The following is a 17,138-nucleotide window of genomic DNA, read 5'->3' as shown; positions in this document are numbered from 1 at the left end:
GAAGACAAAGAAAGAAAGAAAGAAAGAAAGGAAGGAAGGAAGGAAGGAAGGAAGGAAGGAAGGAAGGAAAGGAAAGGAAGGAAGTAAAATGAAGAAAAAGAAAGAGAGAGAGAGAAAGAAAGATGAAGAAAGAATGAAAGATGAAGAAAGAAAGAGAGTGAGAGAAAGAGAAAGAGAAAGAAAGAAAAGAAAGAATAAGAAAGAAAGAAAGAATAAGAAAGAAAGGAAGGAAGGAAGGAAGGAAAGGAAAGGAAGGAAAGAAAGGAAAGAAAGGAAGGAAGGAAAGAAAGAAGCAAGCAAGCAAACAAAATAAATAAATAAACAAACAAGCAAACAAACAAACAAACAAACAAACAAACAAATAAATAAATAAAAGACCTCCAAGTGCCCTTCCAAATCTATTATGTTCTATTTATGCTTATGGCATAGTGCAAAATCCATCAACTAAACTCTGGCCTACTGTTGCCGTCCATTCTGCGGAATCCCACATATATTCCTGGCAGGCAGGCAGGCAGTTCATTGTTACAGTTTTACCGACTTGCTAATCATTAAAGCAGCCTCTGTGATCAAACCATGAGTGTTAGCTAAATGGGGGCATTACTTTACTTCTGGAGGTTCAGACAATGTCCCTGGGATTGTGGTCAGCTAATAAGGCATTAGAATTAATAGACTTTAGGAAAAGCCTCTTTGTCAGCAGGGCGTTGATGGTGTTTTCCTAACTGCCAACATTACTGCTCTTAGGAGGTTGCTCTTGTGTTCAGATGACTGCTTGACAATGTGCACTTCCTACTCTTGAAAATGAGCCTGGTGTACTAATGCAACCAACGCAGGCTACGTGACCCCATTATGATTTTCTGTGCTATTATGAGTTTTTCTGCCTCGCTTCACTCTGTGGTGGTTGTGGTGTGTTTTTTTTATTTATTTTTGCTTTCAGCCTGAAACCAGAACTGAATCTCTGGGAGGGGAAAAAAAGAAATGAATAAATGATCCAGAGAGACTGTGATGATTTGGGTCTGACTATACTCATTTCTCTTATAAATTACTATAGGTGGAAAGCTTGGGCAGTGATGGTGAACCTTTTTTTCCTTAGGTGCTGAAAGAGTGTGGGCGCATGCTACCGTGTTTCCCCGATAGTAAGACAGTGTCTTACTTTCTTTTTACCCCCAAAAGCCCCACTAGGTCTTACTTTCGGGGTATGTCTTACATACCCCCCCCCCCACCGTTTCCCGCCTCCACTCACCAAATTGACAGGGTGAAGTCGGGAAGACCCAGGGAAGGTTTCTTCGGCCGCCCAGCAGCTGATCTGCTCGGCAGCGCGGCAGCAGCCCTGGCGGCGGTTCCCTCTGCTTTGACGGCGCTGGTCCGCTCGCTCGTCCCCGCAACCGACCCGCTTCCCCGACACGCGTCTGGAGGGGAGGAGCCGCTCTGCGCAGTTGGGCAGCCCTGCATGACGGAAAGGAGGCGGGCGAAGGAGGGCGCAGCTCTGGCCGTCCACTCGGCTCGCTTCTACAACTTCGGACCAGCGCCGTCCTTCGCCTCGCATTTCCGGGTTGGCGAGCCTGGATTGTTTTTCCTGCGAGCGCTGGTCCCCGCTAAGCCTTCTGCGCCTGACTCGGCGAGGCGAGAGGGAAGAAGGAGAAGCGCAAGTGGATGCGGAGCGCCCGGGAGGCATTTATCCGTCCTTCGCTCCGCATCCACTTGCGCTTCTCCTTCTTCCCTCTCGCCTCGCCGAGTCAGGCGCAGAAGGCTTAGCGGGGACCAGCGTTCGCAGGAAAAACAATCCAGGCTCGCCAACCCGGAAATGCGAGGCGAAGGACGGCGCTGGTCCGAAGTTGTAGAAGCGAGCCGAGCGGGCGGCCAGAGCTGCGCCCTCCTTCGCCCGCCTCCTTTCAGGCAGGCAGGGCTGCCCAACTGCGCAGAGCGGCTCCTCCCCTCCAGACGCGTGTCGGGGAAACGGGTCGGTTGCAGGGACGAGCGAGCGGACCAGCGCCGTCAAAGCGGAGGGAACCGCCGCCAGGGCACCGCAAACTGCTCCAACGCCTCCCTCGCTTTTAGTACCGTGTTTCCCCGAAAGTAAGACATATGTCTTACTTTCAGGGTATGGCTTATATTAGCCGACCCCCCTGAAACCCCCCATATGTCTTACAATCGGGGGGGTCTTACTATCGGGGAAACATGGTATTGTGCATGCGTGAGTGCCCACACTCATCATCCAATGCCTGGGGAGGGTGAAAACAGCTTCCCCCACCCCCGAGAGGCCCCGTGGAGGCCAAAAATGGCCACTTTCCCAATTTCTAGTGGGCCCAGTAGGCTGGTATTTCCCTCCCCAGGCTCCAAAGGCTTCCCTGGAGCTGAGGGAGGATAAAAACGTCCTTCCACATCCCCCTGGAAGCTCTCTGGAAGCCAAAAACGTCCTCCCAGAGTTTCTGTGCAAGTCAAAACTCAGCTGGACAGCACACACATGCACGTTGGAGCTGAGTTAAGGGAACCCATACCACATCTCAGACAGCAACACCCTTGAAAATGTCCAAAGATATTTCACCAGAAGAGCCCTTCACTCCTCCACTTGAAACAGAATATCCTACGAAAATAGACTAACAATCCTGGGCCTAGAAAGCCTAGAACTACGGCGCCTAAAACACGATTTGAGTGTTGCCCACAAGATCATACGCTGCAACGTCCTACCGGTCAATGACTACTTCAGCTTCAACCGCAACAACACAAGAGCACGCAACAGATTCAAACTTCATACGAACCGCTCCAAACTTGACTGTAAAAAATATGATTTCAACAATCGAGTTATCGAAGCGTGGAACTCGTTACCGGACTCAATTGTGTCAACCCCTAACCTCCAACATTTCTCCCTTAGACTCTCCACGATTGATCTCTCCAGGTTCCTAAGAGGCCAGTAAGGGGCGTACATAAGTGCACTGGTGTGCCTTTCGTCCCCTGTCCAATTGTCTTTCCTTTCTCTCACTTATCATATATATTTTCTTTCTTTCATATATCCTCTCCTCTAAGTTCACTTTACCCTTATATATATTACTACATGTCTATTTTTCTTCCTATGTATTTGTGTATCGGACAAACGAATAAATAAATAATAAATAAAAACGGCTCATGTGGCGACAGATATGGCTCTGCGTGCCACCTGTGCCATAGGTTCGCTATCACTGGGCTTGGGTGTTCTGAATTCTCTGCTTCAAAAATAAGGTACTTTTCAGATTTGGTTCTTTCTCAGAATTCACCAACTCAAGTGGATTCCCTACTCCACTTCCTTTGGATCTCAGAACACATCAAAATCTAAAGATATGAAATGATATTGTGCAGCTAGAACAACAACAACAAAAGGCAATCAAACTTAACAGAGCGTTCCCTACAAAGGAAGATATTGAAAGCTTTTTTGATTAGAAAACATTTAGTGAGGAATGCAGAAAGTGTGCACCCTTCAACAATTATGGAAGTCTCGCTTCTGATCTGCTGTGTGTGTGTGTGTGTGTGTGTCACTTCCCTGCTATTTTAATTTAAACAGTTTAATTTTTATTTTAAGGCTTTTGCACATATGCTTGGGGGGAAATGGGGGCTGATTTAAGGAAGTGACTTTTAAAGCCAGGAATACCTGTGAGCCACCCCGATTCTTCAGAGAAGGGCGACATACAAATCTAATTAATAATAATAATAATAATAATAATAATAATGAATAAGAATAAGAATATAATAACAACAACAACCTGTATGAAAACTTATATTGAAGGCAGATCCTTGAATAATGTGTTCATAGGCTCACAATGTTGTTGTGAGCAGCCCCGAGTCTTCGGAGAGGGGCGGCATACAAATCTAATAAATTATTATTATTATTATTATTATTATTAATTATTAATATCAGACCCATTTCCAAATCAATTCTTCCTAGAGAACCTTTTAGTCGACAATGTTACAGGTATGTAGATCCTCATTATTAATCTATTTCTGCCCAAATATGGGTATAACAATTAAGACATAGCTCAGAAAAGGCACTCCATGATACAAAAGCTACATGAATTTGCATCGATAACCCAGAACATAAATGGGACCACCCAGAGCCTGCATTTGCTCCACTGGAATGAAAAGCATCAGTGGGGAGATGTTGTGTAATTAGACAACCTTTCAAAAATATGACACTAAAGAAGGATGGGTGGCTAGCCTAGAAATGATTCAATTAGTAGCCAATTATACTAATCTTGCTTTGGGAAATAAGCCAAAATGTTCCCCTGCCATCTTTGTCTTTATTCATACAGGGATGTTAAACTGGATAGAGAGAGAAAAAAACAATCTCAGATTAAACGTTAACGAGTTGGACGTACTATTTATCTGTAAATATTCGGGCATTCCAAAAATGTTGTACCTGCACTAGCTTTAGACAGGGTTGGGCTTCGAAATTTTAGCAAGGGGTTGTCTGCCCAGTTGCTGGGTGGGCGTGGCCTAGCCAGCCTCCTACACCACAGCAGGGGAGGGTGTTTTTGTCCTCCCTGGGCTCCGGAGGCTTTCCCCAAGCTCCAGAGGGGTGAAAACAGCTTTCCCAGGCTGCAGAGGCCCTCTGGAGGCCTTCCTGAACTTCTGGTAGGCCCGTTTTTTGCCCTCCCCAAGCCTCCATGTGTGGCCTGCACTAACCTGTACCCAGTAATGGGCAGCCAAAATTTTTACTGCCACACTGTGGGTGTGAGTTATTGGTCATGTGACTGGGTAGGAGTGGCTTGCCAGCCGTGCGACAAGGTGGAAGTGGCTTGAACGATCCCAAACAGCAATGTCATTTTTTTAAAAAATATGCAAGCCTGGGACAAAATTCCTGTTACAAAAATGTATCTGAATCCGATATATTTCTGCTCTAGCTCTACCTGGTACATATAAAATGGCATCGGACCAGAAAACCTCCGGGACCGCCTTCTGCCGCACGAATCCCAGCGACCGGTTAGGTCCCACAGAGTTGCCCTTCTCCGGGTCCCGTCGACTAAACAATGTCGTTTAGCGGGACCCAGGAGAAGAGCCTTCTCTGTGGGGGACCCGACCCTCTGGAACCAGCTCCCCCCGGAGATTAGAACTGCCCCCACCCTCCTTGCCTTTCGTAAAGTTCTTAAGACCATCTCTGCCGTCAGGCATGGGGGAACTGACACATCTCCCCCGGGCCTATACAGTTTATACATGGTATGTTTGTGTGTATGCTTGCTTTTAATAATGGGGTTTTTAGTGTTTTTTAAATTATTAGATTTGTTTTTTACATTGTTCTTGTTATTGTTGTGAGCCGCCCCGAGTCTAGGGAGAGGGGCGGCATACAAATCAAATAAAATAAAATAATAAAATAAAATAAAATAAAATAAAATAAAATAAAATAAAATAAAATAAAATAAAATAAAATAAAATAAAATAAAATAAAATAAAATAAAATAAAATAAAATAAAATAAAATAAAATAAAATAAAATAAAATAAAATAAAATAAAATAAAATAAAATAAAATAAAATAAAATAAAATAAAATAAAATAAATAAACCAACCAACCAACCAACAAACAAACAAACAAATAAAATAAGATCCAAAAATGTCTCCATATGGAACAGCTCTTCAATAGTATTGAGCTGTATGACAGAGCAACAAATTATAGATAAAATTTAACTGTTTCCACCACCACACAAATATAAACAAAATTAAAGATCCATTCTTCATTTGCAATTCTGTTTGAAGACTTGAATCATTCTTGCTAGGAGTAAAAAAAAAGGGGGGGAGGCATTTCTTTTTACACTAATAGAAAATAGATTTTAGAACGAGTTCTCCCCTCCAAATAACCTCTGTGTAAATAATGTTCAGCTGAACAGAAAGGGACATTGTATATAAAGAACAGACTAATATTGATTTACCCACACACAAAAAATACCCATGCTGTTCATTAAAAAGTAGCACATTGCAAATGGCCATCAATATTTCCTACAACTAGGGATAATGATAAATTTGCCAGACTTTAAATAAAAGAAACAGCATCCCAAGAGCTACTTCATTTAGAGGCTGTAGATCTGCTGTAACTGCAGTTGGGTTATTTTAATTTCTTGCAATGGAAAGATGGTTATTTCAGCCCTCCTCTTTGTAACTGAGCCAGGGTAAAAAAGATTGTATAGTGGTACCTCATCTTACGAATGCCTCTTCTAACGAACTTTTCAAGATACTAACCCGGTGTTCAAGATTTTTTTGCCTCTTCTTCTGAACTATTTTCACCTTACGAACCCAAGTCGCTGCTGCTGGGATGAAGGGGTTTCTTTTTTTCCCCTTTTTTGAAGAAATAAAAGGGAGGAGCGGCTTGGAGGGGGAAAGACTTTGCCTTAACAAAAGTAGGAGAACAGTGTGCTCGCAGAGGCACCGAAAGGGTGGCTTTTGAAGAAAGAAAAGGAAGGGGCGGCTTGGAGGGGGAAAGACTTTGCATTAACAAGAGTAGGAGAACAGTGTGCTTGCAGAGGCACTGAAAGGGTGTCTTTTGAAGAAAGAAAAGGGAGGGGCAGCTTGGAGGGGGAAAGACTTTGCAGAGAACAGCCACAGGCACTGAAAGAGTGTCTTTTGAAGAAAGAAAAGGGAGGGGCACCCCCCTTGACTTTCTTCCTTCCCACTCACCCTTTAGCCTAGCCTTACTTCTTCCACCCACCCCCTTTAGCTGCTCCTCCCTGCCCTCTCTTCACCTCCCTTCTAAAGTTTGGGATTTTCCTGAAGAATTTGCACGCATTATTTGCTTTTACATTGATTCCTATGGGAAACATTGTTTTGTCTTACAAACTTTTCACCTCCTCCTGGAACCAATTAAGTTTGTATCATGAGGTACCACTGTAACTCCGATTAGTAAAATCTCCAATCAGTGCTTCCCAGCAGTGGCGGGTTGCTATTGAGTCACATCGGTTTGGGAGAAATGGTAGCGGTAAGTTGGCCACGGTTGCCGAACTGGTAATGACTGCTGGCTGGCCACGCCCCTGAACCTGTCTCCCACTCAGACACTCGCCCTGCCCTGCCTTTGTCACTGCCTCGCCTTCATCATGTGCATCCACAAAACTGCCTCCTCCTGTCTACACACAGGTAACATTCACACTAGCCTACCAGCCCCCAGCCAGGCCTGTGTCTCCCGAAGCCGCTGCCCCAAAGCTATGCCCACTGAATCACATGACCATGAAGCCATGCCACTGTCACATGACCATCAAGCCACACCCACAAAATAAGCCATGCTCACAGAACCAGTAGTAAAACAATTTAGAACCCACACCTGCTTCTGAAATGATTTAGTCTTTATCTGCCATCACCCCCGGCTAAGTTATCTGGGCAGGGTGGTACTTCAGTACAGTACCCTCTTTCCCCGAAAATAAGTCACCTCTGAAAGTAAGACATAGGAGAGGTTTCATAGAATTGCCTAATATAAGGCATCCCCCGAAAGTAAGACGTAGGAGACTTTTCGTTTCGCAGCATTCCCAAACAAAACATATACAGTATAACACTGTTGTCCATAAATTGCATCCCAAAACGCTGCATCAATCAGATTTAAATTTGCAGCTGCGTGTTTGGATGTGTTTTTGCTGCAGCAGGATCGCACCCTACCATATACCCTAGTTTTAAATAGATAGGGGGTCTGCTGCGCCTTTCGGATCAAGAATTGACATGTCAATTCTCGGAACAGATCAGAAAGATGCATACGGTATAAAACACGCATTGGCGACACTGTTCCCTCTAAGCTACATTTTTTCTTTATTGAAAAAAAATAAGACATCCCCTGAAAAATAAGACATAGCGCATTTTTGGGAGCAAAAATTAATATAAGACGCTGTCTTGTTTTCGGGGAAACAGGGTATTCCTAACCAGATCCAGCTTGGGAAAGGCTAAATGGACAACTGATAAACAATACACTATGTATGCACAAAGTCATAGTTACCCCCTTCCCCGTCTGAGATCCATTCTGATTAACAAAAGCTCTTTTACTGCAATATACATATAAATATTTATTTCAGTTTCCTCCAGCCTGCTTGTTTTATCAGATGCTCAGATGCTAAATTAAGGCTATTTCCAGTGGCAGCATCATACATTTCTGGAAACCTCAGTCTTGTGGGTTTCATGTTGATTCCCCTGTCCCTTCTACCCCAATGAAGACATCCCTAGAGAGAAAGCTACAAAGCTCTGTTTTTTTAAAAAAAATCTGTAACTTTAAAAAAAGGTGAACTTCAACTCCCAGAATTCTCCTGCCAGCAAGCTGCCTGGGGAATTATGGGAACTGACGTCCACACCGGCTTACAGTTGCCAAGTTTGAAAAAAATACTACATTAGTAGTTACATTAGTGCTCACAGCATTAGCAGCCTTCATCAGGCCAGGGTTGGTCTAAAGTGCAAAGTAGCCGAAATGAGTTTTGCAGTTGAAGCATAAATGAGAATCTAAATCACATTATGCCTGAGTCCTAAGAAGACTGATAGATGTTCATTAAAAGAAAACCTGGTTTAAGGCAGCAGCAATGGGCCATTTAAATGTTAAAGTCGAATTGATTTCTTTATCAGGCTCAATAGAGCAACTACAGCAGGGAACAAAGAACCTCCTGGCTCACAATGGGAATTTAGCCTCACAAAACCACCCACAGCTGTGAAGGGCTGTGAATAGGTTTTCCCCTCAGATGCTATTTAGATGAATTTGCCACAAACAGTATTCACCATTGCCACGCTACTGTTCACAGCCATTCCCATAGCTTGCACTTGAGCCCTGTTACCCAATGGTGATTAAAGCATCTTTGTCACAAGACATGTTAAATGGATTTTGCTGCATGCCTGTAAGAACCGTAGCTGTTGATAGAGGGATTTCAATCATGAATTAGAAGGGATCCCTATGAGGACAGATTGTTGGGGGTCCCATAATTTTATTTTTATTTTTTTATTTTATTTATTTGTCCAATACACAAATACATAGGAAGAAAAATAGACATGTGATAATATAAAAGAAGGTGGAAGTGAACTTAGAGGAGAGGAAATATGAAAGAAAGAATATACTGTATATATGATAAGTGAGAGAAAGGAAAGACAATTGGACAGGGGACGAAAGGCACACCAGTGCACTTATGTACGCCCCTTACTGGCCTCTTAGGAACCTGGAGAGATCAATTGTGGAGAGTCTAAGGGAGAAGTGTTGAGGGTTAGGGGTTGACACAATTGAGTCCGGTAATGAGTTCCACGCTTCGATAACTTGATTGTTGAAATCATATTTTTTACAGTCAAGTTTGGAGCGGTTCGTATTAAGTTTGAATCTGTTGCGTGCTCTTGTGTTATTGCGGTTGAAGCTGAAGTAGTCATTGACTGGTAAGACATTGCAACATATGATCTTGTGGGCAATACTTAGATCATGTTTTAGGCATCATAGTTCTAGGCTTTCTAGGCCTAGGATTGTTAGTCTATTTTCGTAGGATATTCTGTTTCGAGTGGAGGAGTGAAGGGCTCTTCTGGTGAAATATCTTTGGACATTTTCAAGGCTGTTGATGTCTGAGATGTGGTATGGGTTCCAGACAGATGAGCAGTAGTCTAGGATGGGTCTGGCAAAAGTTTTGTAGGCTCTTGTGATTAGAGTGAGGTTGCCTGAGCAGAAGCTGCGTAGGATCAGGTTAACAACTCTAGAGGCTTTTTTGGCGATATTGTTGCAGTGGGCTTTAGCACTTAGGTCATTCGATATTAGAATTCCAAGGTCCTTTACATAATGTGGGTTGGCAGTGAGAAAGATTAAGGCATCTTTGTCACAAGACATGCTAAATGGATTTTGCTGCATGCCTGTAAGAACCATAGCTGTTGATAGAGGGATTTCAATCATGAATTGGAAGGGATCCCTATGAGGACAGATTGTTGGGGGTCCCATAATGATTTATCCATATGCCATTATAGGAATAAAAGAATGAAAACTGCAGGCAGCCATACTAGCACCCTGAAATAATAGTATATTTATAGTGTACCAACAGTTATCTAAAGCAACGAACTCACTTCAGCATTTCTAAATTCACGGGAGATGAAAAAGCTTGTCTAAAAACTTGGAGTTACTGAAGGCTGCTTAGTCAAAATTGAATGAGAGCTAAAAGACCCCTACACTTCAAGCCCTTGTTTAGTACAAGAATAAAAATTTAAATGGCGCTTTAACTTCTGCTTCAATACTTAAGACTTCAGCAAGGCATTCGACAAAGTAGACCATAACCTACTTCTTTGTAAGCTAGAAAAAAATGGTATAGATAGTTTCACCACCAGATGGATTGACAAACCGAACTCTATGAGTAGTCCTTAATGTGTTGAAGTCTACATGGAGAGAAGTAAGCAAGTGGTACCACAAAGTTCTGTTTTAGGTCTAGTACTCTTCAATATCTTCATAAATGACTTAGATGAGGGAATAGGAGGGGAATTTACCAAATTTGCAGATGATACTAAGCTGGAAGGAATAGCTAATACCATAGGACAGGGTAGGCAAAATTGGCTCTTCTATGGCATGTGGACATAACTCCCAGGATTCCTGAGCTAGCGTGGTTGGCTCAGGAATTCGGGGACTTGAAGTCCACAAGTCATAGAACAGCCAACTTTGCCTATCCCTGCTGCAGGAGATAGGCTCAAGATCCAGATGGGTATTGACAGACTTGAATACTGGCCCTATCTAACAAAATGAAATTGAATGTAGAAAAAAGTCAAGTCCTATACTTAGGTAGGAAAAGCCAAAATATTGGGTGAATCCAGAATTAATAGCAGTGACTGTGAGAGGGACAGCCAACTAAATACGAGCCAGTAGTGTGCAGCGGTAGCCAAAAAAAGCCAATTGCATTAACAGAGGGATACAATCTAGATCTAGTGAAGGATTAATACCATTCTATAAAGCCTTAGTTAGACCACACCTAGAGTACTGCATCCAGTTTTGATCACCACACTATAAAAAAGATGTTAAGTCTCTAGAAGAAGTGCAGAGGAGACCAACCAGGATGATTAGGGCAGTGTTTCCCAACCTTGAGAACTTGAAGATATCTGGACTTCAATTCCCAGAATTCCCCAGCCAGCGAATGCTGGCTGGGGAATTCTGGGAGTTGAAGTCCAGATATCTTCAAGTTGCCAAGGTTGGGAAACACTGGATTAGGGGACTGGAAACTAAAATATATGAGAAATTGTTTAAGGAATTGGGCATGGCTAGTCTAATGAAGAGAAGGACCAGGGGAGACATGATAGCAGTGTTCCAATATTTGAGGGGCGGTCACAGAGAGGAGGGGCTCAAGCTACTTTCCAAAGCACCTGAAGGTCAGATAAGGAATAATGGATGGAAACTGATCAAGGAGAAATCAAGGAGAGATTCAACCTAGAAATAAGGAGGAACTTTCTGACAGTGAGAACAATCAACAGTGGAACAGCTTGTGGGAACTTCAACACTTGATTTTTAATTTTTTTTAATTTTTTAATTTTATTTATAATAAAAATAAAATAATAAATAATTAAAAAATTAAAAAAAATTAAAAAGGAACTTCAACACTTGAGACTTTCAAGAAGAGATTGGACTGCCATTTGTTGGAAATGGTTAGGTTCTCCTGCTTGAGCGGAGGTTGGACTAGATGATCTACAAAGTCCCTTCCAACTCTGTTAATCTGTAAATCTGTAGCAAAGCAGAGCCTATAAAAAGATCCTTGACTGTTTTCTTAACATTCAACTCCAGTTCAGTAGAGCAAGGAGTCACTGTTTACTGTTTGATCAGTGATATTTTCCTTAAGAGTCTGCACAAATGGAATTTCAAATAGATAACCTTTATTGTCATTTTTACTGTGGGCATACTGGGACACATTAAAAATGAAATTGTTGCCTGCTCTCAAAAGTGCAGTATGACAGGGTGCTTGTGATCGTCTCTCTTTAGGGGGGGGGCACAACTCAACATTGAAGCACCCCATGGGAATCTGGCCCATGGGGCTGGCCTGGAAATAGCAAAGGAGAGGCCCGGGGTGCCTCAGGCAGCCAAAAACAGGGGGGGGGGGCATGAACCCCGTGCCCCATTTTGACCAGCAGGATGCTGCAATAAAACATACAAAGAATGTTGCGGGAACTGAGTTTGGCCAATCAGGGGAGACATGATAGCAGTGTTCCAATACTTGAGGGGGCACCACACAGAGAAGGGGTTCAGGCTGTTTTCTAAGGCACCAGACAAGGAATAACAGAAGCTGACCGAGAGAGCAATCAACCAAAAACAGCTTCACTGCGGAGGTTGTGGGAGCTCCAACATTTGAGATTTTCAAGAAGAGATTGGACTGCCATTTGTCTGAAATGGTATATGGACGCTTGCTTGAGTGGGGGGGTTGGACTAGATGACCTACAAGGTACCTTCCAACTCTACTAATATAATCTAATCATTAATACTCAGAGTTGCGTGGCTATGCCTATTGAACTCATATTGCTGTTGGGCGGCAAATAAATCCAACCAACCAACCAACTAACTAAGTAAGTAAGTAAGTAACTAATGCCTTTTCTGAAATTGACAATGATCTCTTTAGTTTTTCCAACATTTAAAACAAGGCTGTTTTTATTACACTACCGTAGTTCTCCAAACCCTCTATCTCTTTGCTGTAAGCACCGTCATTGTCGTCCTGAATAAGTCCTACAACTGTTGTATAGAAACATAGAAGACTGGCGGCAGAAAAAGACCTCATGGTCCATCTAGTCTGTCCTTATACTATTTTCTGTATTTTATCTTAGGATGGATATATGTTTATCCCAGGCATGTTTAAATTCAGTTACTGTGGATTTACCAACCACGTCTGCTGGAAGTTTGTTCCAAGCATCTACTACTCTTTCAGTAAAATAATATTTTCTCATGTTGCTTTTGATCTTTCCCCCAACTAACTTCAGATTGTGTCCCCTTGTTCTTGTGTTCACTTTCCTATTAAAAACACTTCCCTCCTGGACCTTATTTAACCCTTTAACATATTTAAATGCTTCGATAATGTCCCCCCTTTCCCTTCTGTCCTCCAGACTATACAGATGGAGTTCATTGAGTCTTTCCTGATACATTTTATGCTTAAGACCTTCCACCATTCTTGTAGCCCGTCTTTGGACCCGTTCAATTTTGTCAATATCTTTTTGTAGGTGAGGTCTCCAGAACAGAACACAGTATTCCAAATGTGGAATCATGTTGCATACTTCACAATGTGACAAATGTTGCACAATGGTCTTGGGTCAACTGAGTGAACAATAGGGGATTTAGGACACAGCCCTGAAGAGCTCAAGAAAATGGTGTTAGGAATATTACTTCCAACTCGCATATAGTGGGGTCTATCAAGAAGAAAATAAAAAATTCCTTTGCATAAAGGAGTATCAAAGCCTACAAATCTAGAACAAACTGTGATGCTCTGGAAATTCTGCCAGACATTTTGAATTGACCAGTTCAGGAGAAAGGAAACCTATAAATCTTGGGCTAAACAAACCAACAAACCAGCTTTGTTTGGATTAGGTGTGAGAGAGATAGGAAGATAGTTGCAGCTCTTCTCACTTTTCTATAGCTACCACCTAATTTCCCCTGCTTTATTCAACACTCTCCTGAAACAGCAATAAGATCCAAAGGAGAGATGTCTGCTCCATTTGATGTCTTCCTGTAACTTCAATGGCTTGCCTAAATTAAACATTCCGTGGCCCTAAGCCATTTGCACACATTCAGCAATGACCATGCATGCTTCTAATGCACAGCCTTTTTGTGTTATTTCAAGCCCACCAGCCCCATCTGCTGGATAAAACCATGCAATACACATCTCTGACATGTATTGCAAGGCTTTACTGAAATGATGGCAGGTGGAACAAGGCAGTCACAGAATGAATTCCATTTGATAAAAAAGCACTAAAGATGGATTGATGACATCAACCAGCAAGCATTGTGGGCCCAACTGACAAAAGAAAGCCCAGAACCGCATAAATTGGGAAGAGGCCTTCATCCTGCAGTGGATAGACCAGTGATTTTCAACCTTTTTTGAGCCGCGGCACATTTTTTACATTTACGAAACCCTGGGGCACATTGGGGGGGGGGGGGGCCGGCTAAAAAAGGTTTGGACAAAAAAATTCTCTCTCTCTCTCTTCCTCCCTTTCTCTCTATTTCTCTCTCCCTCCCTCTTTCTCTCCCTTCCTTCCTCTTTCTTTCTCTCTCCATCCCTCTTTTTCTTCCTTCCTCTTTTTTGCTCTTTCTCTCTCCCTCCCTTCCTCCCTCTATGTCTTTCTCTCTCTCCTCTTCCATCCCTCTTTCTTTCTCTCTCTCTCTTGCTTTCTTTCTCTCTTGCTTTCTTTCACTCTTTCTCTCTCTTGCTTGCTTTCTCTCTCTCTTTCTTTCTTTCTCTCTGAGCTTCGCGGCACATCTGACCATGTCTCGCGGCACACTGGTTGAAAAACACTGGGATAGACAATGGCTAAAATGAATAAATATTCCACATGACATTCTCTCTGCTGATTTCCAGCAGGAGGTTTATTCAGTTTAATTCTGGGGAGAAACAAAGCCAGAAAATACTTTTCAATTATTAGAAGCCCATTTCTCGTTTGAAGAGAAGCTACTGTATTTTTCAGACTGTAAGATGCACCTGAGTATAAGCCCGCCTTAATTTTGGGGGAGGAAAAATAAGAAAAAAAGCTGATTGGCGGGTGGATCAGCCTCCAGGAAATCATCCAATCAGCTGTTCCCAGAGATGCATTTTAGAAGCAGGTTCACTGGTTGTGAGCTCTGACTCTTGCACTTTTTTCTGCCTCTGAAACCTCCATTTCAGAGGCTTTTTTTCTGAAGCTCCATTTTAGAGGCCTTTTTTCAGCCTCTGAAACCTCCATTTGAGAGACTGGGCAGGCTACATTTGGATTTGCACCCTCTTTTTTGAGGGAAAAAGGTGCATCTTATGCTCCAAAAAATGTGATGCTTTGAAAAAGACTCCTGAAGTGAAATGAAAAATGCTTTCAGAGGAAATTCTGTTAAGCTACTGTAAAATTTACAACAGCACCTTTAGTTTGAAGTTACGACACTGAAAAAAAATGACTTATGACCATTTGTCACACTTAGGACCATTGTAGCATCCAGATAATTGCAACTGACTCACATTTATGACATTTATAGTGTCCCAGGGTCATCACATTTAGTTATGTACTTATTTATTGGATTTATATGCTGCCCCTCTCTGAAGACACGAGCTGGCTTACAACATATAGAAAAAAATAATAGAAATATCCTATGTCCAATTTTAAGGTTAAAACTAACTACAGTAATCACTCACTACTTCGCGGTTCGTCTTTTGCGGATTCGCTACTTCATGGGTTTTCAAAGGGGGCTTAAATCTATTAAATCCATTGAAAATTTTAAATACATTAAAAATTCATAAAATTCTTCTACAGTATTACTGTACTTTATTAAAGAAACTGGTAGGATATAACATGTAGTTCCAGCTGAGAAACATTATAGAATGACTGTTTAATGCAAAGGGTGGGTTAAATACATAAAAAAATATCTTTTTTAACCTTAACATTTTGCAACCTTTTGACAAGTAAGATTTACTTAACCAATGTGGCAAAAAGTTGTAAAATGGGGCAAAACCCACTTAATGGATTTCTCACTTAGCAACATAAATGTTGGGCTCAATTGTGGTCATAAATTGAGGACTACGTAGAGTGCTCCTAAGAAAAGAATTTCTGAGAGGTGTTGATTAAGCTTGATCATTTTCTGGAACATTCATCAGGTTGGAGGCTTAAAGATAGGTATTGAAGAATAGCTCTCAGTGACAGTTCCAAGTAAAAAAAGGACTGCATTGTCAGATTCATATCATTGTCCATGAAATGATTTCGGTAATGATCTCTCAAAGGGTTACAGCAATGATGGAGAGAAAAAAGCATGGCAGTCAAAATTTAAGAATATGCTGACCAGAATGGCTGGAAAGAGTGACCATTGCAATCCAACACAACTTGGAGAGGGCAAATGTATTTTATTTTCATATTCCCAGAGTTCCTGGGAGCTGGGTGGCATCTACATTTAATATATCTGTTCACAAGGTGAAGTCACCACTATGGGTTCTGCCCATAACTGAATGTAGAATCATCCTTGCTTGTTTAGTGATTACTCAAAGTTGCAATAGCACTGAAGTTCTGGTGCTTGCAATATCCCTGCAAACACAAGATGCGATTTGGGTTCTTGACAATCAACTCTCGCAAGTTACACATGGTCATAGTGGTTGCAATTTGCAAGTTTTCTTGCCAGCCGGAAATTTTGCAAGCTATTCCTGTAAGTATGGCCTGTTCTGCCTGCATTCATGTGGTGTAGAGCTTGCCTTCTCCTGGCCTTCCTGCTTTTGAGAACAGCCTACCTCAGGCCTAGCCCCCATCTTCCCACTTAACACTTCTGTGTTCCTTACTCACTGCTTCCTAATATCCCACAGATCTTGGAGTTTATGGTAGCAACTGGCACTGCCAGGATTATTATCACTAAGCAATCAGGACATATGACATTATGCTTCTCAATTACATCACTTGACAGCAATCTCAGTCCCAATTGCCTTTGTGACCTGGGAGTTACCTATGTTTAAAATGAGACCAGAAATGAATACAATTATTTATTTATTGACACAAGGAATTTGTCTTTGGTGCATATGCTCTCAGTGTACATATAAGAAAAGGTACATTTGCCTCTTTTCGAAACCATCTGTTTGAAATGCTTTAATTTGTATTCTTCCATTGAACAGTGAATCAGATTCATTAATCTCTAAAGAATTTCCTGGTAACTAGCTTCCATTAAATTGGAAGAGAGAAGGGTAGTGCTCCATTAGGATAAACTGGCTTTGAAACTCCATTTTCTTTCTGAAATCCATTCCAGACTTTGTAAAACTTTTGGGATTCCTTTTAATACTTCTAATATCAATATGTTATCTCAGACATTAATTATATACTGTAATATAACATTAATTAACACCTAACATAATGATGGAGAGGGGCGGCATACAAATCTAATAAATAATTGTTAAGAAGAAAGACAAAAATGTCCACATAGTGGGCCTGAGCCTGGAGACAGAAGAGAAAGAACAAATACAAAGTAATGCAAATAGAAATAGAATGATTGTGGCAAAAGAAAGCAAAAGTGTACCAATAGAAATAGGTGCCTTGGATG

This window comes from Erythrolamprus reginae, chromosome 5, assembly GCF_031021105.1.
Source record: "Erythrolamprus reginae isolate rEryReg1 chromosome 5, rEryReg1.hap1, whole genome shotgun sequence".
Taxonomy (NCBI): domain Eukaryota; kingdom Metazoa; phylum Chordata; class Lepidosauria; order Squamata; family Dipsadidae; genus Erythrolamprus; species Erythrolamprus reginae.
Note: the sequence above shows the minus strand (reverse complement) of the source record.